The 21,568-nt window shown below is 43.9% G+C and overlaps 1 pseudogene; it reads left to right on the top strand.

Annotated features, from left to right (window-relative positions):
* Nucleotides 1-9,826, top strand: part of LOC137346492 (myeloperoxidase-like) — a 65,231-nt pseudogene extending 55,405 nt beyond the window's left edge.
* The last annotated feature ends 11,742 nt before the right edge of the window (nt 9,827-21,568 follow it).

Below are 21,568 nucleotides of genomic sequence, written 5' to 3'. Positions count from 1 at the left end.
CCAAAGTGTCTCCGAATCTATTGATCATCAGCACAATGACTTCCCTCTTACCAGCTGTCATATACATATTCTCATGCTTCTGCTCTGGGCAGAGTCTGTGAGAACAGCACGTTAAGTAGCTGACAGCTGATAGGAATAAACAGGTCATTCTCGTGTTGGCAGGCTGTGGCTAGTGGGGTACCACAGGGATCAGTGCTTGGGTCCCAGCTGTTCACAATATATATCAATTATTTGGATGTGCAGACCAAATGTAATATTTCCAAGTTCGCGGATGACACAATACGAGGTGGGAATGTGTGTTGTGAAGATGCAAAGTGGCTTCAAAGGGGATTTGGACAGACTTAATGAGTGGGCAAGAACGTGGCAGATGGAATATAATGTGGAACAATGTGAGGTTATCCACTTTGGTAGGAGGAATAGATGTGCAGAGTGTTTCTTAAATGATTAGAAAGTGTAGATGTACAAAGGGACCTGGGTGTCCTAAACAATAAGTCACTGAAAGCTAACATGCAGGTGCAGCAAGCAATTAAGAAGGCTAATGGTATGTTAGTCTTTATTGTAAGAGGATTTGAGTACAGGAGTAGTGAAGTCTAGCTTCAATTGTATAGAACCTTGGTCAGACCGCACCTGGAGTACTGTGTGCAGTTTTGGTCCCCTTACCTTAGGAAAGATATTATTGCCATGGAAGGAGTGCAATGAAGATTCACCAGACTTGTTCCCAGAATGGCAGGACTGTCCTATGAAGAGAGATTGGGGAAACAGGGCTTGTATTTTCTAGCGTTTCAAAGAATGAGAGGTGATCTCACTGAAACCTACTAAATAATGAAAGGGATAGACAGGGTAGACTGAGTTGGATGATCAGCCATGATCATAATGAATGGCGGAGCAGGCTCGAAGGGCCAAATGGCCTACTCCTGCTCCTATTTTCTATGTTTCTATGGTAGATGCAGCTATGATGTTTCCCCTGGTTGGGGAGTCTAGAACCAGGGGACACAATTTCAAAATAAGGGGTAAATCACAGGACAAAAACGAGGAGAAATATTTTCACTCGAGGGTTGTGAATCTTTGGAATTGTCTACCCCAGGGGGCTGTGGAAGCTCAGTCATTGAGTATGTTTAAAGCAGAGATTGACAGATTTCTAAATGCAAATGACATAAGGGGATATGAGGATAGTGTGGGAAAAAGGCACTGAAGTGGATGATCAGCCATGATCGTATTGAATGGTGGAGCAGGCTCGATGGGCTGAATGATTTACTCCTGCTCCTGGGTTCCTATGTTCCTATGTATAAGTGCAGATCAAAACATCAGCAAGAGGGCAGTGCTAGGGAGCAATCATTCCAAAACCCCTTTTCTGTGGTTTACTTCCATGGCACTCTGGCCTGGTTCCACTCCTCTTCTTTCCATTAAACCATCTCCACAATGGTTTCTTATCTCACCAAAACCACAAAGACAACAACTTATATGATGAAGGGTCACTGACCTGAAACGTTAACTCTGCTTCTCTCTCCACAGATGCTGCCAGACCTGCTGAGTATTTCCAGCATTTCTTGTTTTTATTTCAGATTTCCAGCATCTGCAGTATTTTGCTTTTAACTTATATTTATATGGTGGCTTTTAAAGTAATAAAATGTCCAAGGAACTCCACAAAAGCATTATAAATTAAAATCTGATACCAAACTTGGTCAAAGAGTTTAAGGAGTTTTAAGGAGTGTCTTAAAGGAGCAAAGAGAAGCAGAGAGGTTTAGGGCCATATGGTTACCTCAGGTGTACCTGATGACACTCACCTTAACCACCTTCTTTTCCTTATTTAAACTTAGTTCGTTGGCAGGGGGTCAACTTTCCCCTTTGCACTGACATCATCACATCGATCCCTGCATTATTCCTGATGTTTCAACTAACTTTATGCTGTTGAACTACTTAGATGACTTTAAGTCCTTGTTTAGTAAAATGTTTCATCAACTCCACACTGGAAATACTAAAATCATCCTCCTCAGCTCCCATCTCTAAAATGTTATACCTTTTCCCTGACTCCATTCCTTTCACTGGCAGGCCAATCAAGCTGAGCTCACAATGACTAATCTGAGTACCTTTTTGGCATTGACCTGAGTTTCAAATTCCACATTCATCACCACCAAGACTTTCACTTTTGTAGTCACCCACCACTGTCCCATTGGACCTTTTTTGTTGCTGAAATATTTCCTTCATCGGCCTGCCAACCTCCAAAACTCCACCACCCAAGACCCATCGCACATAAAGTCAGGCTCCCTATCGTCTTTGTTGTCGCCAATGCTCATTTGTTCCCACCTCCCAACACATCAATTTCAAATCTCTTTCCTAATGTAGAGGTTCTTCCGTGGAATTGCCCCTTTGTAATTCTGCAATCTCCTCCAGGCTGAGGTTCCTGCTCACACCTTCTACTCTTCTAACTCTGTGCTCCACTGTATCCATTTACCCTTTAGCAGAACAGCCTTTAGCCTCAACACCTGCCACTGCTCCATCCCATCCCACCCCACCACTCCATTTCTTCCTTCAAAGAATCCCTCGAATCTTCCTCATTGATTTTGCCTTTTGTAAACTCCCTTACCTTTCTCCCACTCTGCTTGGTATACAGGTCCTTTCTTCACCTCTGTAAAAACGGTTGGGATGTTTTATTACACTAAGGTATTTTAAGTGCAAAACGTTATCGTAGACTGAGGTCAGAAATTGACTCGAATGGGTACAAAGCTATATGTTGCCATTCATAGTCCTGGATTTTAGTGCACCATTCTTTCTTTCTTTCTTTTTCTTTTGGGCCTCCTTATCTCGAGAGACAATGGATATGCGCCTGGAGGTGGTCAGTTGTTTGTGAAGCAGCGCCTGGAGTGGCTATAAAGGCCAATTCTGGAGTGACAGGCTCTTCCACAGGTGCTGCATGCACCATTACATGAGTTAATTATGTATTGTACTATAGAATAATAACCCTATTAACCAAGAGGTAGCTTTGAGCCTGAGGGCAGCTTTCTAACACCATGCCCGATTCATCGACATCCTTCAATCAGTCCTGATTATTGCTTTGCAAAGCATTTTATCTTTTTCTTCTACATGTATATTTATAAAATTTACATGGTTTGATTTCATGACAAATAGGTTACATTGCAATGATTTTTAAAAATTCTGCGAGAACCTAACTCAGATCCGAGTCAGCTTCTGCTGTCATTACGGCTTCAGTTGGCAATCAGTGTGTTTCCATTTCTACCACATATACAAACTAACTCTTCCTTCTCTTTGCTTCCAAATGTTACACAGGGTACAATTCCTGGAGAAGGTTCTGCGGTCTTACTGCACCCAAAGATGGAAAGGAACTCAGCAGAATCCTCAAAAACCATGAACTGCCAAATCAGCTCTTCGACCTGTACGGAACTCCAGAAAACATTAACTTGTGGGTGGGAGGAATCATTGAACCCTTCAGGAAAGGTGGTAGGGTCGACTCCTTGTTTGCCTGTCGATAGGAAAGCAATTCCATGACCTGAAAGAAGGAGACAGGTAATGGAAAGTATTACCAAAAGAACACTCACAATGTTTGTTACAAAATTATGCTTTCTCCACTAAGCTTCATTAAGAGCAGGCTCAGTGCATCCCCACGATAGTGGGAGGGGGAGGTAGTTTTAGCACCCAAAATCAGGCGGTTTTGGGTTGCATAGGTTGCTATAAGGTTAAAAAATATAAATCGCAACCCCAACCAGCCTCTAACCCAGTCACTTCTAGTTTTAACGGAGGCAGGAGAGGGGGATGAGCAATGAACCTGCTCCCAGGAGGCAGGTTGGCAGTTGAAATATAATGAGGTTGTGTACCTTATATTTTGCTACCCTTTTAAATGTAACCCTAGCTGGCAGAGATTTCCAGGCCTTGCGAAACCTGACAGCTAAACAGCAGACACGCCTTTCCACATATCTGCCAGCTCCAATTTACCTGCTTCACCAACTTGACCCTTTCGATCCCCTCTATGAGCCCTCTGATCTCCCCCACATCCACCCCTCGCTCTGGTCCCCAATCTCGCCTGTGGCTTCAGATTTCTCCTAACACCAACCTCTGATCATCCCTCTGCCCTCTGATATCCTCCGATCTTGCCTCTGGCTTTCAACTCCCCCTCCCATCCCTAACCCTACCCTGGTCTTTCCAATCCCTCTCTCTGTCCTCCCTGCTCCCTGGCTGTGGCCCGGAGCTGAAGGCCTACCCAAGCAACAGTTCCGAAGAAGGGTCACTGACCCGAAACGTTAACTCTACTTCTCTTTCCACAGATGCTGCCAGACATGCTGAGTGGTTCCAGCATTTATTGTTTTTATTTTATACCCATGCAACAGCCAGCCAGTCTCTCAATTATGGCTGGCTGTGATTGTGAAATGGAAATATAAAGTTGCTAATCAGGTCCTACCATTAAATGTGACAGGATATGCTGGAAGCCAGTTCTTCCAGGTACCTTTTTATTCATCTCATGGGATGTGGGCATCACTGTCAAGGCCAGCATTTGTTGCCCATCCCTAATTGCCCTTGAGAAGGTGGTGATGAGCTGCCTTCTTGAACATTGCAGTTCATCTGGTGTAGGTACAGCCACTGTGCTGATAGAGAGGGAGCTCCAGGATTTTGATTCAGTGACAGTAAAGAAACGACGATATATTTCCAAGTCAGGATGGTGTGTGGCTTGGAGGGGAACTTGCAGATGGTGGATTTCCCACGTGTCTGCTTCCCTTGGCCTTCTAGGTGAAAGAGGTTGTGGGTTTGTAAGGTGTTGTTTTGAGTTGCATCTTGCATATGGTACATACTGCTGTCACTGTGCGTTTGTGGTGCAGGGAGTGAATGTTTAAGGTGCTGGATGAGGTGCCAATCAAGCAGGCTGCTTTATCCTGAATGATGTTGAGCTTCCTGAATGTTGTTGGAGCCACACTCGCCCAGGAAAGTGGAGAGTATTCCATCACACTCCTGACTTGTGCCTTGTGAACATGCTTTGGGGAGTCAGGTAGTGGGCTACCTGCCATAGAATTCCCAGCCTCTGACCTTCTCTTTTAGCCACAGTATCTATGTGGCTGCTCCAGTTCAATTACTGGTCAATGATAACCTACAGGATGTTGATAGTGGGGTATTCAGTGATGGTTATGATGTTGAATCTCAAGTGGAGATGGGTACATCCTCTCTTGTTGAAGATGGACATTGCCTGGCATTGGTGTCATTGAACTTCATTGAACTCAAAGCTGAGTTCAGCAATTTCAGATTTTTACCATTACTCCCATTTTTTCAACCGGAAGGTGCTGGTAATAGTTTCCATTTACAGCTCTCGCAGACCCATTTTTTGTTTCTTTATTTGCCCCATTACCACTCACTTTTGTCTTGCACCTTTATCCTTTTTGCCATTTAATCACTCCTTCCTTCTACCCCATTGATTTGTTCTTTCCACCACCCCCTGCCAAACTTTCCCCTCTTTGTACTTGCTTAAAAACGGGCACATCTTGAACTTATTCCAGTTCTGACAAAAAGGCACTAAATTGAAATGTTATAATATAAATAAAAACAAGAAATGCTGGAAATATTCAGAGGAAAAAGGAAGACATATCAGAAGCGCTGTCATGGAAGGTAGCATCATCAGAGCAGATGCATCGGAGACGGAGAAACTGGGAGAATTGAATGGAGTCCTTACAGAAGGCAGGGTGTGAAGAAGTGTAGTCGAGGTAGCTGTGGGAGTCAGTGGGCTTATAATGGATATTAGTAGACAGCCTATCACCAGAGACCCATTCATCCGTCTCCAGCATTCTCCCTCTACCTGGACCCCTCCCCTTGGCCTCTTACCCGCTCTTGATCTTTTCATTGAAAACTATTGGCACGACATTGGTCATCTCAATTTCTCTGCCCCCCCTCACTCACTCTAACCTGTCCCCCTTTGAACTTGCCGCACTCCGTTCTCTCAGGTCTAACCCCGACATGGTCATCAAACCTGCAGACAAGGGTGGTGCTGTTGTTGTATGCTGTACCGACCTCTACCTTGCAGAGGCTCAGCGCTAACTCTCAGACACTTCTTCCTACCTCCCTCTGGACCATGGCCCCACCACGGAACATCAAGCTACTGTCCACAGGACTGTCACTGACCTCATCTCCTCTGGAGATCTTCCCTCTACAGCTTCCAACCTCATAGTCCCACAACCCCGGACAGCCCTCTTCTACCTCCTTCCCAAAATCCACAAACAGGACTGTCCCGGCAGACCCATTGTGTCAGCCTGCTCCTCCCCCACTGAACCTATTTCTTTCTATCTTGACTCTATCTTTTCTCCGCTGGTCCAGTCTCTTCCCAACTACATCCGTGACTCTTCTGACGCCCTACGTCATTTTGACAATTTCCAGTTTCCTAGCCCCAACCGCCTCCTCTTCACTATGGATGTCCAATCTCTCTACACCTCCATCCCCCACCAGAACAGTTTGAGGGCTCTCCGCTTCTTCCTTGAACAGAGGCCCAACCAGTCCCCAACCACCACCACCCTCCTCCGCCTGGCTGAACTTGTTCTCACATTGAACAATTTCTCCTTCAATTCCACTCACTTCCTTCAAGTAAAAGGTGTTGCTATGAGTACCCGCATGGGTCCTAGTTATGCCTGTCTTTTTGTGGGATATGTCGAACATTCCTTGTTCCAGTCCTACTCAGGCCCCCTCCCCCAACTCTTTTTCCTGTACATCGATGACTGTATCGGTGCCGTTTCCTGCTCCCGCCCCGAACTGGAAAACTTTATCAACTTTGCTTCTGATTTCCACCCTTCTCTCACCTTTACATGGTCCATCTCTGACACTTCCCTTCCCTTCCTCCACTTCTCTATCTCCATCTCCATCAGCGCTTCTGATATGTCTTCATTTTTCCTCAACCGAAGATTCCCCCCACTGTGGTTGACAGGGCCCTCAACCGTGTCCGGCCCATTTCCCGCACCTCTACCCTCACCCCTTCCCCTCCCTTCCAGAACCGCGACAGGGTTCCCCTTGTTCTCACTTTCCATCCCATCAGCCTCCATATCCAAAGGATCATCCTCCGCCATTTCTGCCACCTCCAGCGTGATGCCACTACCAAACACATCTTCCCCTCCCTTCCCCTGTCATCATTCTGAAGGGATCGTTCCCTCTGTGACACCCTGGTCCACTCCTCCATTACCCCCACCACCTTGTCCCCTTCACATGGCACCTTCCCCTGCAATCGCAGGTGGTGTAATACCTACCCATTTACCTCCTCTCTCCTCATGATCCCAGGCCCCAAACATTCCTTTCAGGTGAAGCATCAATTTACATGTACTTTTTTTGATGTTGTATACTGTATTCGCTGCTCACAATGTGGTCTCCTCTACATTGGGGAGACCAAACACAGCCTGCTTTGCCGAACACCTCCGCTCAGTCTGCAAGCAGGAACCCGAGCTTCCGGTTGTTTGCCATTTCAACACTCCCCCCTGCTCTCATGCTCACATCTCTGTCCTGGGATTGCTGCAGTGTTCCAGTGAACATCAACGCAAGCTCGAGGAACAGCAGAGATTAAGCACACTACAGCCTGCTGGGCTGAACATTGAGTTCAATACTTTCAGAGCATGACGGGCCCCCCATTTTACATTTATTTTTAGTTATTTTTCTCTTTTTCCTTTTTTTATGTATTTTTTTGCGTTTATTTAATTTTATTTCATCTTAGTTTGTTCAGTTTGCTTACCCACTTTTTTTTTATGTTTGTACTTGCGGCTATTCAATTTACAGTCCATTAATACCCTACCTGTACTAATGCTTTGTCTTTCAACACACCATTAACATATTGTTTGCCTTTGCTCCACGACCTTTTGGTCAGCTATTCTGTGACCTTGTCCGATTTACACCTTCTTTGTTATCTCTTGCCCCACCCCCGCTTTACTTGCTTATAACCTTTTACATTTCTAATATTTGCTAGTTCTGAAGAAAGGTCACTGACCTGAAATGTTAACTCTGCTTCTCTCTCCACAGATGCTGCCAGACCTGCTGAGTATTTCCAGCATTTCTTATTTTTATTTCAGATTTCCAGCATCTGCAGTATTCTGCTTTTATTAAATTCAAATGTTAACTCTGTTCCTCTCGCCAGAGATGCTGCTATTTCCAGAATGTTTTTCTTTTGTTATGACCAGGTGAGAAAGAGGTCTAGGGTTCCCTTTCAGCCTTCACGTGGTCTTACTGTATCAGGGTTCAATTTTTAAACACACTGTGTTTTCAGCTCCCCCTTGGTGAATCCTTTTTCAGCACTTTCCAATTATATTGCAGCACAGTGGTGCAGTGGTTAGCACCACAGTCTCACAGCTCCAGCAACCCGGGTTCGGTTCTGGGTACTGCCTGTGTGGAGTTTGCATGTTCTCCCTCTGACCGTGTGGGTTCCCGCCGGGTGCTGTGGTTTCCTCCCACAGCCAAAGACTTGTAGGTTGATAGGTAAATTGCTTCTAGTGTAGACAGGTGGTAGGAGAATGGTGGGGAATATGGGATTAAGGAAGGATTAGTATAAATGGGTGGTTGTTGGTCAGCACAGATTCAGTCAGCCAAATGGCGTGTTTCAGTGCTGTATCTCTCTATAAGACAAAGAAACCAGCACAACAGGTTTAAAGAAAAAAAGTGAATTTTTATTAAACTTAAATTCTAATTCGGTTAATGTCTACTCATAGACAACGCGCCCACGCTAGCATGCACACGCGATACACACATGCAGATAGAAACAGAAGAAATAAAGTGGAAACATTTGAGACAATATCTGAAGAATTGTTGTTACGGTTCTTCGAGCTCACTGCAGAGTCCTTGATTGTCAGTAGATCTTGCTTTTCGTTGAGGCCCAGTATTCTTCTTAAACCTTGTTCATTGTGGCAGTCCTTTCTTTCTTGGGGTTCATGTGTCTTCAGTGGAATCAGAGGCTTGTGAGAAAGAGATGGGAGCAGACAGGAGAGATCTTCTCAGTTTAGGAGCAAATAGCTTTCTTGCCCAAATTGTTTGTACAAATTCAAAAAACTCAGTTTGCCCAGCAGGTTAGTCGTGTGACTAACTGGTTTGACCATGTCCGTTTCTGAATTCAGCCATCTTAGCAGTCAAACTGGAATGCAAGTTCCCCCACCTTCAAAGTCTGGTGATCAAAAGTCCATTGTGGATTGAATGTGTCAGGGAATGGATGCTTTGTCCTTCCAAACACTGTTAATATGAAAATGTCTTTTCTAGCTACAGCTGATCTGTTTAACAAGTCCTTTCTTCACTCCAGTAACAATGTTCATGACAAAATTAACATGCCTCATTCTTGGCAGGTGGGAGCCTAGCATGACACTTTTAATAACACAAGTTGCTTGGCTGGATTAATTTTTCTTTTGTTCAAGTAACAGAGGGTCACAGCAACTATCCTGTGCAGAGGCTTGAGGGTTTTCTCCTCAGCCCTTGGCAACAGGTGCAGGGAAACCAGGAATGCTGTGGGGAAAATGCAGAGATTTTATACTTGTAAGAAAAATGGAAGCCTAATCAGTAATTGGATTAATAATTGGTAATATGTACTATTCAATGGCTTGCACTCATGGGATTGGCATTTTCTCACTCAACTTTATTGTGAATTATTTTATGTACAAAAGTTTATCATATGGAATATTGTTTGATAGTCCTATTTTATGCTGCTTTCAGTATACTGCTGCCTACTGATTGCATTTGCTTCCTCTCTAGATTCTGGTGGGAACATCTAGGTGTTTTTACTGATGAACAGCATAAGGTTCTTGGTCAGATTTCCCTGGCTAGGATAATCTGTGACAACACCAAAATTAAAATTCTTCCAAAGGATGTATTTGTATTTAATTAATTACCAAACCATTGTGTCCATTGTAACCAGATTCCAAAGCTGGACCTTAGAGCTTGGAGGGATATGAATGGTATAGTGTCACTGTTCAAACTTTGTATAAATTTTCAAACACCTGGTTATTTTAATCTAAACTAAGCGGAGTTCAGTTGATTTAAGAAAATGCAGAATGTGTTTATGTTTATGTATCTAAGATGAGAAAAGGACCTCTAGGTCATACTTGCTGAACCCCAGCCTTGGCTCCCCATACACTAATTCTAACTTCCTCATTCTTCCAGAGAGAAGCATAAAGAACAGGAATCCGTAACCATTTCAATAGTTCTAGCTCCACAATTTCTCTTTAAACCCTCAAGGCTGATTAGGCAAGCTCAAGAAGGCCTCAACCCATTAATTATCAAATGATTTACTGTTAGCTTCCATATGCGAGAGTTACTTCTTGTTCCATCTAATGCCTTCTAAAGACTGAAAAGACACCTTCTCTGAAATCCTGTTCCACAAGTTGATCATTTTATCAGAAAACTAAAGATTCTGAACATCCAACCTCACACCTGCTTCTTCAATTTTTAATTGTGACCCCTGGTTGAATTTTTCCCCATCATCTCAAATGGAATTTTTACTTTCCTGGACAAATATACAGTTAAGACCGTGATGGCTGACTGGTATTAATACTGCTCCCTACATTCCTGGCAGAATGGCCATTCATCAAGTTGTGCTCTTTTTTCTGGCAGATTCCTGGCAGAAGGATTTGTTGTTGCTAGCCTGTTAAATTATGTCTTCTCAGCAACGCCCATATCTATTGTAACTAATTAGCTAACCTTACTTTCCAGGCTTGTTCAGGAGCATCACTGGCAGCTCAGATTGATTTACAAGATTTATTGCTGCTCTCTTCTCAATGTTTAGTTTACTGTGTGCCAGAATATTTCCACATTTAGGCTGAAGACTAGAAACCCCAGGTAATTGTGGTAACACACTATAGACACTTGACATCCAGATAAACAAAATCCTTAAAGATAGCAGGGTAAGTTACTAAGGTGGTTAAAATTGTGTTTATATTTAAAAGCATAGAATATAAAATTAAAGAGATCATTCTAATACTTTATAAATCACTGGTTAGGCTTCAACTGGTGTATTGTGGGCAATTCTGGGCACCACACAGCAGGAAAGGTGTAAAGACCTTAAAAAAGGGGTCGGGAAGGTTTACCAGGATGTTACCAAGAATAAGGGATTTCAGTTGTGACTGAAAAATTAGGAATCTTCAAAGCAGAAAAGATTAACAGGTGATCTAATCGAGGTTTTGAAAATAATGAGAGGTTTTGATGGATTGGATAGAGAAAAACTATTCCCTCAGGTGAGACGATCAATAACCTGAGGTTATAAATATTACATTTTCAAACGATCTAGAGGGGAGACAGAGGAGAATTTTTTCTCACTCTTGGAAGTTGTTTGGATCACGAATGCTCCACCTGAAAAAGTGGTGGAAGCTGATTACATAAATAATTTTAAAAAGGAGTTGTACTGGTATTTGAGGACGAGGACTTACAGGGTTACAGACAAAAAGTGGTACTAATTATGACTACTCGTTTTAAGAGTCAACACAAACACAATGGGCTGAATGGCCTTATTCTGTGCTCTATGTTTCTATGATTCTAAAATTCCTCTCTCTCACCAGTGACCTGCATATTTTCTTCTATTCTCTGCTGGTAAGTGTTTTTTTCTCTATATAATGAAGAATGGAAAATACCCCATCATCTCATGGATTGAATGGTACAATTTCCATCACTGGCCCTTATCCAACAGCTTGATTCTCAGTTCCTACTACTCACCATATAATGATAAATATTACAGCACAGTGAGGCTCTAATTCTTCAACTGGAGCTATCTAGTCAAAACCTTAACCTTTTATAATCCATTCCAAATATTTATCCAGTTCTCTTTTACATCATTTGTATGAAATAGCTCTGTCTGAGTTCTTATTAATTTCTAATGATAAGCTATGTGTTCCACTTTTAAAACTCTTCATCAGTGTGAAGGGTTCAAATTTAACTGTTGGTCTGACATCCAGTACTGGATGAGCAGAGTTTTTTTCCAATTAGATATTGGGAAGATCAAAACCATTGTCTTTAGTCGCTGCCACAAATTCCGTTGCCTAGCCATCAACTCCTTACCCCACTCTGGATACTGTCTGAGGATGAATCAGACTGTTCGCAATCTTGGAGTCATATTTAACCTCGACCTGATCCAAACCCACATCCTCTCTATTGCCAAGACTATCTATTTCACCTGTCAGAGAGAGAGATACGGCACTGAAACAGGCCCTTTGGCCCACCAAGTCTGAGCTGGCCAACGACCACCCATTTATACTAATCCTACATTAATCCCATATTCCCTACCACATCTCCACCATTCTCCTACCGCCTACATACACTAGGGGCAATTTACAATGGCCAATTTACCTATCAAGCTGTAAGTGTTTGGCTGTGGGAGGAAACTGGAGCACTCAGCGGAAACCCACACGGTCACAGGGAGAACTTACAGGCAGTACCCAGAACCGAACTCAGGTCACTGGAGCTGTGAGGCTGCAGTGCTAACCACTGCACCACTGTGCACCTACCTCTGCAACATCATCCGTCTTCACCCCTGCAACAGCCCATCTGCTGTTGAAATCCTCATTCTTCCCTTTGATAGCTCCAGACTCAATTGCAATGCTGTCCTGGCCAGTCAACAACCTACCAAACTTCTTTAACTTGAGCTCATCCAAAACTCTGCTTCCCATATCCGAACTGTTATGACTTCAGTGAGACCGTCAATGTTAAAACACGAGATATGAACTCCCCAGACCAATTTAATGAATTACACAACAAGATTTCATGATTTATGACTTTTATTATAACAACTAAACTAAAAATTCCCACTAACTAAATCGTACTTTGTAAGTAGCCGATCCTCCAAATTACAGAGAAAGGTATTTTCTTCACTTTACTAAAACACTTCAAAACCTCACATCACATTTATACATTACACAGTCCTCCGTGAAGCAAAATCTTTGTAGCTGAAAGTTCCAAACTCCTCCTACTTGCAATTGGTTGATCTCCCAGATCCTTCTCAAAGTCAATGTCCTCTTCGCTTACTTCTTCAGAGCACTTCTGACTTAGACTTTTGTGAATACGATATCTCTGGTCACCCTGTTCATCTTTTTCTTCTCTGCAAACCTCAACTTTTAAAACACGTTCAAGATTTTGCAGCCTTTCGCTGTATCAGTCTTCTGAGAGCAGATGTTCCCTTTCTCTCTTCCTTGAGGCTGCCACTGCTGGTCATTGTCTTCCCTACAACCTGCAGATTTCCCAAAGTCTGTAGAATTTATCCAGAGTCAGAAGGTCAATAGCCATTTGTTTTTTTCCCATTATGCAGAGCCCATAAGTCTGGCTACAGCAAAGCCACCCGGGCTTTCTTTTGTTTCCAGGTGTAACAATTGTAATTCATATTTGCATTTTACATAGAAAATAGGAGCAGGAGTAGGCCATTCAGCCCTTCAAGCCTGCTCTGCCATTCATTATGATCATGGCTGATCACCCAACTCAGTGACCTGTTCAAGCTTTCGCCCCATACCCTTTGATCCCTTCAGATTCAAGAGCTATATCTACCTCCTTCTTGAAAACATACAATGTTCTGACGTCAACTGCTTTCTGTGGTAGTGAATTCCACAGGCTCACCACTCTCTGGGTGAAGACATTTCTCCTCATCTCAGTCCTGAAAGGTTTACCCCATATCCTTAGACTATGACCCCTGGTTCTGGACTCCCCCACCATCGGGAACATCCTTCCTGCATCTACCCTGTCAAGTCCTGTTAGAATTTTATAGTTTTCTATAAGATCCCCCCTCACTCTTCTGATCTCCAGCGAATATAATCATAACCGACTCAATCTCTCCTCAGACATCAGTCCCGCCATCCCAGGAATCAGTCTGGCAAACCTTTGCTGCACTCCCTCTATAGCAAGAACATCCTTCCTCAGATAAGGAGACCAAAACTGCACACAATATTCCAGGTGTGACCTCACCAAGGCCCTGTATAATTGCAGCAAGACATTTCTGCTCCTGTACTCAAATCCTCTCGCTATGAAGGCCAACAAATCATTTGCCTTTTTTACTGCTTGTTGCACTTGCATGCTTACCTGTTCGGGTGCCAGCACACCCTGGAGCTAATATTACCATATATGACTAGCATTTTCTGCCATTTTTTGTTCCTTCATAAGAAGTAGCTGTGCTGATTGCATTCCAGTTGGTTATATTGCACTGCTGCATGGGGTCAACATATGGTCCATTTGCAGCTCTGGGACTTCTGTACTAGTGCAATCCAAATGGAATTTCCCTGTGTGCTGGAGATGTTACAACTCATATCCTGGCCTACTGTCCCTGTGCCACTTTTGTCCTTTATTTATGAAGAAATATAATTCTTTCTTATGACATTATGATTGATAGTGTATTCACAATAATCAGACTATGCATCCACTTGACATTCAGCCTCAATCATCTGTTGACAGTAATTGAACATTGTCAGAATGTAATAAATCCATGGGATTTATATCCCAGCTGCTGCTTTACTTTAGAAAGTTAGAGACACTTATTTAAGTTCATTACTCTCATTGCGTTATGGACCTGTCCTCATATATTACTGTCCATGAATATATATTTTCTGCTTTGATCTTTCTATGTACCAACTTCAGAGCAGCGGCTATGAGAAGTTGAGTGAAGCCCTGTGACAATTCTCAGCCAATGAGAATTTTTCTTCCGTGCTTTGTGACAAATGCCACTGGCTGCAGGAACTACCCATCTTGTGTGGGATCTCACTGGGGAGAGGAGCTGTCCCTTATTGTACAGGATCCCCACTGGCTGTAGGTTGCTGTGGGTCCTGCCCTTTATATCTGGAACCCCCCGCAGGATGCAAGTCCTACCCCTCCCTATCTGGGTCTCCACCACCAACACCCCTCCACCTACCTCCTCACTGCCTTCAGGATGCTGGTCAAAGTTACTGGTAACAACTTGTGCAAAAAAATGAAATACAGAAGAAAGTCTCCTCTTAGAGCCATAGAACCATAGAAAAATTATGGCACAAAAGGAGGCCATTCAGCTCTTCATGTCCGTGCTGGACAAAAAAACTAGCTGTCCAATCTAATCCCACTTTCCAGTACCTGGTCCATAGCCTTGCCTGTTACAGCACTTCAGGTGCATGTCCAGGTACCTTTTAAATGAGTTGAGGGCTTCTGCCTCCACCACCCATTCAGGCAGTGAATTCCAGACACCCACCATCCTCTGGGTGAAAAAGTTTTTCCTCATGTCCTCTCTAATTCTTCTACCAATCACCTTAAATCTGTGCCCCCTGGTAATTGACCTCTTCGGTAGGGGAAACACGTTCTTCCTGTCTACTTTATCAAGGCCCCTCATAATTATGTATCTCAATTAAATCACCCCTCAGCCTCCTCTGTTCTAAGGAAAACTACCCAGCCTATCCAATCTTTCCTCATAGCTGCAACTTTCAAGCCCTGGCAACATTCTTGGAAATCTCCTCTGCACTCTCTCCAAAGCAATTATATCCTTTGTGTAATGCGGTGACCAGAACTGTGTGCAATACTCCAGCTGTGGCCTAACTAGTTCCAGCATCACATCCCTGCTTTTGTATACTATACCTCGGCCAATAAAGGAAAGCATTCCATATGCCTTCTTCACCACTCTACCTGTCCTGCCACCTTCAGGGACCTGTGGACATGCACTCGTACTTCCTGTATCCCTCTCAATATCCTCCCATTTATTCTGTATTCCCTCACTTTCTTTGCCTCCCCAAATACATTACCTCGCACTTCTCTGGATTGAATTCCATTTGGAACTTTTCCGCCCATTCAACCAAATGATTGATATTATTCTGGAGTATACAGCTATCCTCTTCACTATTAACTACATGGCCAATTCTTGTGTCATCAACAAATTTCCCAATCATGCTTACCTTCAGCATCTGGTGTACGAGAACACCCAGGTCTCGCTGCATATTCCCCTCTCTCAGTTTATAGCCGTTCAGACAATAATCTGCCTTCCTGTTTTAGCTACCAAAGTGGATAACCTCACATTTATTCACATTATACTGCATCTGCCATGCATTAGCCCACTCACTCAACTTGTCCAAATCACCCTGAAGCCTCTCTGCATCCTCCTCACAATTCACCCTCCCACCCAGTTTTGAGTCATCTGCAAATTTGGAGATATTACATTTAGTTCCCTCATCTAAATCATGAATATATATTGTGAATGGCTGGGGTCCTAGCACCAATCCCTGCGGTACCCCACTAGTCACTGCCTGCCATTCGGAAAAAGACCCACTTATCCCTACTCTTTGTTTCCTGTCTGCCAACCAATTTTCTATCCATCGCAATACACTACCCCCAATCCCAATTTTCAAAGCCACTGACTCCTTGATTAAGATCTGAAAGTCTGGGAAAACCCATTGTTCTTCAGGGCATAATAATCTTGCACTGTCTGCTTTTCAAAAGCTCCTTGTTGTCCTGGTAACCAAGATTCCTGTCTTGTCCTTAGGCAGACCCTTCTTCGGAACTGCCAAAGAGTCACTGACCCGAAACGTTAACTCTGCTTCTCTTTCCATAGATGCTGCCGGACCTGCTGAGTGGTTCCAGCATTTCTTGTTTTTATATCAGATTTCCAGCATCCGCAGTATTTTGCTTTTATCAATGAGTAATCCTGTATTCATGCACTGAACCATTAATGGACTGATTGTTTTCCTAATTGATGAAACAAATACTTGCTTTGTACTCATCAATGAGGGGTGCAGTGAATCACTTTCTCCCTTTTTAATATTAAAATATTGTTCATATTTCACACTTTCAAGATATTTTGAGACGTTACTTATATGAAGTGGTGTAACAACACCAACAACTTGTGTTTGTATAGCGTCTTTAATGTAGCAAAACATTTCAAGGTGCTTCACGGAAGTGTTCGAGAAAATTTGACACCAAGCTACACAAGGGGATATCAGGGATGTTGACCAAAAGGTGGTCAAAGAAGTAGGTTTTAAGGTGTGTCTTAAAGGAGGGAAGAGAGGCTGAGAGGGTTTAGGCAGGGCACGGTGGAGTGATTAAAATCGGAGATGCTCAAGAGGCCAGTAATGAAGGAGCACAGATATCTTGGAGGGGTGTAGCGCTGAGGAGATTACAGGGATAGGGAGGGGCAAGGTCATGAATGGATTTGAAAACAAGGATGAGGATTTTAAAATCCAGGTATTGCTTATCCAGGAGCCAATGTAGGTCAGCGAGCAAAGGGATGATGAGTGAATGGGTCTTGGTTCGCATTAGAGTTTTGGATAGCCTCAACTTTACTAAGGGTACAATGTGGAAATCGAGTGGTAACAAATGCATGGATGCGGGCTTCAGTAGCAGATGAGCCAAGGCAGGGGTGGAGTCAGCAATGTTATGGAAGTGGAAATAGGTGGTCCCGGTGAAGGTGTGGATACATGGTTGGAAGCTCAACTCTGGTCAAATACAACACCAAAACTGTGAACAGTCTGTTTCAGTCTCAGACTGTTGCCAGGGAGAGCAATGAAGTCAGTGGTTAGGGAACAGTTTGTGGCGGTGACCAAGTACAATGCCTTCAATCTTCCCAATATTTAGAGGGAGGAAATTTCTGCTCTTCCAGCACTAGATGTCGGACAAGTGGTCTGATAATTTAGAGAGGGGTCAAGAAAGGTGATGTTGAGGCAGAGTTGGGTGTTGTCAATGTACGTATGGAAATTGACACATAACCAGCTCCAACCAAAGGCATCAAAAGCAGCCTTCGTTCAACCACTGATGGTTCAACTCCAGATCTGAACTCTTGGTTTCCAGGTAACAATGCCACTAAGTTTTAATCTTTTGCCTTATGTGACCAAAATCATGACACTCTTCCACCAGGTGTATCCCATAGATATCTCCATGAGGGAAGCAATTCGAATCCAGGAGGGAATTGCAATACTGAAACCAATATCCCACCAGGGTGTGGAGGCTATTTCTCTAACATCATTCCCCGTGTCTTTGTTCCTCTGTTCAAGAGTGTAATAGTGCTTTAGAGACAGTTCCACCTCCTTCACCAATTTCATGAGGTACTCAGGCAGGGATGGAATATCATATCCAAAGTGGGCTATGTATTCTAGGAGGTTTGGGAGGACACTGCTTACGATGAGGTTCACCGATGTATGATCTCAGATAAGATTTTTTAGATTTTTTTTTTTAGATTTTTAGATACAGCACTGAAACAGGCCCTTCGGTCCACCGACTCTGTGCCGACCATGAACCACCCATTTATACTAATCCTACACTAATCCCATATTCCTACCACATCCTCACCTGTCCCTATATTCCCCTACCACCTACCTATACTAGGGGCAATTTATAATGGCCAATTTACCTATCAACCTGCAAGTCTTTTGGCTGTGGGAGGAAACCGGAGCACCCGGAGGAAACCCACGCAGACACAGGGAGAACTTGCAAACTCCACACAGGCTGTACCCAGAATTGAACCCGGGTCGCTGGAGCTGTGAGGCTGCGGTGCTAACCACTGCGCCACTGTGCCGCCCTATCCTTTCCTGCAAAATCTGAACCTCCATCGGGGGCTTAAAACAGAAGGTTGGGTCCTGGATGGGGCAGCTGGTGTCATTGTGTATCCTATACTGGTAGTGGCACAGTAGGTTCCGTTACCCTCATATGCAACCTGGGGAGGGACATGGTCCTGAGCCATCACCTCCATAGTACAGCTGATGGGCTGTGTTCTTTCAGACTCAAACCCATACTGGTCAGTCAAACTCATTTAGGTGATATGGACACAGCATTTCATATGCGCCTTTTCCCCAACACCCCTTCAGGTCAGTGCCAATCATAGAGTTCCCCCACTTAGCCACATAACCTCCTTGCTCTTCCTTCCACCACTTGTTCCAACACAATTTCACACACCCCTTTGTCCATGTAATCCATCTGTGTATGTCGTTCTGCAATCTTTTCCAATCCCCGAATTCATCACCCGTCGCCTCGTCTGCCTTATGTAACCACCACCACCATCCCACGGGAATACTTCCCGACACTCTAGGCCACCCACCTTCCCTCTATCACCTGTACCTTGCTGGTTGTGATATATAATTGTGGGCAGGGCACTGATGCTTCAACGAATGTGTACCCAGTGTGATTGGAATACTTGGTTGAATTTGACCCCAACCAATCTGGCCACCTTCCCTTATGGAAGTATGTAGCTATCCCGTCAGTGCCCTGTGTCTCACCCCACTGTGTTACAGTGGACCTGGCTCCTCCCATACACCCGTAAGTGATGCACCCTTGATCCGTCTGTCCTGCTCCAATCAGGATTATCATCACATTCAGCCACAGGGTACGTCTTGTCTTGTGTTCCTGGCTCAACTTTGCTTCTGCAGAATAGGCTCAGCAAGAAATTACATTTAGTGGTGGAGGTTCCCTCCCCTAAAAGACATAAGCAAATCAGTTGGGATTTTACAACAACATAATTTTTTCTGATCTCAGCGTCAACTTGGTATATTGAGATTTGAACTCATGAATTACTGAGTTAGCTAGTCCAATTCCATTACCACTAGGATACTGTATGCTGTGATCTTGTTTTTGTAGATCTTTTATGATTTCAGTTTCAAGAATTAGGAGTTCACCACTCAATGCCACTTCCACTCTTCATTCTCTGATGTGCTCCCCATAACCTCTCCACCTCTCACTGTCTTCACCCTTTCACTCTCACTTCCTGCCCTGGTTGCTTTCCCTTTCTTTCTCCCTTCTGTCTCCCTTCCTCTTCCCTTCCCTTCACTTCCCCCTCTTTTGTCTCATCTCCCCTTTATGTCCCGAACCCTTTTCATAGCTTCAAATTATCCTGCCTGTTTTGGTCTTCACCTCCCTGTCCCTCACCTTATGTCCTTTTGCCTTCTCTTTTGAACCTCTTGCCTGCTCCCTCTCTCCATGGATAAGACTTTGTCTATGGTCTTGCCTTTGCCTTTGTCCCCCGCAACCCCCCCCCCCCACCCCACTCACCCCACCCTCACCTTGCTCTTCCTTTTATTAAGAAAATGTTCGGACCTGCCAGACATCTTCAGCAGCAGGAAATGGCTGTTGATTCTTTAAAGCACTTGGAATATATTTGATATATAGAAACAACAAGCTCAGTTAGAAGCATAAGGAGTGCTTTTTAAACAAAAGTAAACAGCTGGCTGCCCACCAGTGAAGATCAGAGACAAGGGGTGTGGGGCGATGACAGGAGGCTGCTGCCTGCAATTGATTGCCCAAATGTCTACCTGCTCTGCCACTGGCACGTTGACATCTCTAGGCTTGAGTTCCTGTTCCACTGGTTCCACTTCTTTGAATTGAGTGGGTGTATGTGTTGGAGCCAGCAGTTGGCAGCAAGGTGACACAAACTTCCATTCTTGTAGTGCTAATTCATTCCAAAAATAAATATGCATGCATAACAAAGTGTCTTGCCTTTGCAAGGATAGGGGATACATTATTCACTGTCATTGATTCATAAAACATCCCAATTATAATTGGTCAATTGATTAAATCTGACCTTTATCATTCAGTTTCTCTTCCTCACATTTTTTAGATCTGATGTTGAAAGTGCTGGCAGGAAGTCAGTATCATACTCAGGTGCTGTAAAGCCAGGCAGTGAATGTTGAAGGGTTATCTTATGATAGGGGCATCACGGCTGAGCTCAGGAGTACGGTAGCAAAGTAGAATAGCAATTAGAAGGCCTGGACCAATGATCTGGAGACACAAGGTCAAATGGCGGCTGGCAAATTTAAATTCAGTCAAGTAAATAAAACATGGAATAAACAGCTGGTATCATTAATGGGGCCAAAACAAGAGGATTGTCATAAAAACACATCCAGTTTTCTAATGTCCTTTAGGGAAGGAAATCTGCCATTCTTACCTGGTCTGGCCTACATGTGACTCGAGAACCACAGCAATGTGGTTGACTCCTAACTGCCCACTGAAAGGGCTGAGCGAGCCATTCAGTTGTATTCCAGAAGGCACACACCATCACCTTCTCAAAAGCAATCAGGGATGGGCAAAAAATGCTGGCCATATCAGTGATGCTCACCTCTGGCGAATGAATTAAAACAAAAGATCAATTCTGTCCTCACGCAATTTCCAGGGCGCCCTCATTGTATCCAGAAGAATGTCGCTTTTGAGAAATGCCATGGTGAAAGGCAGTTATAACCAACTGTACACTAAATTATTGATGGGCTTCTAGTTGCCCTTTAATTTAGCTGTCACTGTATGAGTGAGGAAGTGAGTTACTCACTGCAGAATACCTAGCCTCTGACCTGCTCTTATAACCACCATATTTATGCAGCTGGTCCAGTTAAGTTTCTGCTCAATGTCGACCCCCAAGATGGTGATGGTGGGGGATTCAGTAATGGTAATGTCATTGAACGTCAAGGGGAGGGGATCAGACTCTCTCTTGTTGGAGTTGGCCATTGCCTGGCACATGTGCAGCATAAATGTTACTTGCCACTTATCAGCCCAAACCTGGATGTTGTCCAGGTCTTGCTGCATGAGGAATTATAAATGGAGTACTGTGCAATCACCAGTGAGCACCCCCATTTCTGACCTTATGATAGAGAGTAGGTCATTGGTGAAGTAGCTGAAGATGTTTGGGCTTGGAACACTGCCCTGAGGAATTCCTGCAGTGATGTCCTGGGGCTGAGAT

This window comes from Heterodontus francisci, chromosome 30 (genome assembly GCF_036365525.1).
Source record: "Heterodontus francisci isolate sHetFra1 chromosome 30, sHetFra1.hap1, whole genome shotgun sequence".
NCBI lineage: Eukaryota > Metazoa > Chordata > Chondrichthyes > Heterodontiformes > Heterodontidae > Heterodontus > Heterodontus francisci.
The sequence above is the reverse complement of the archived record's forward strand: the minus strand, read 5'-3'. Positions and strand labels throughout refer to the sequence as shown.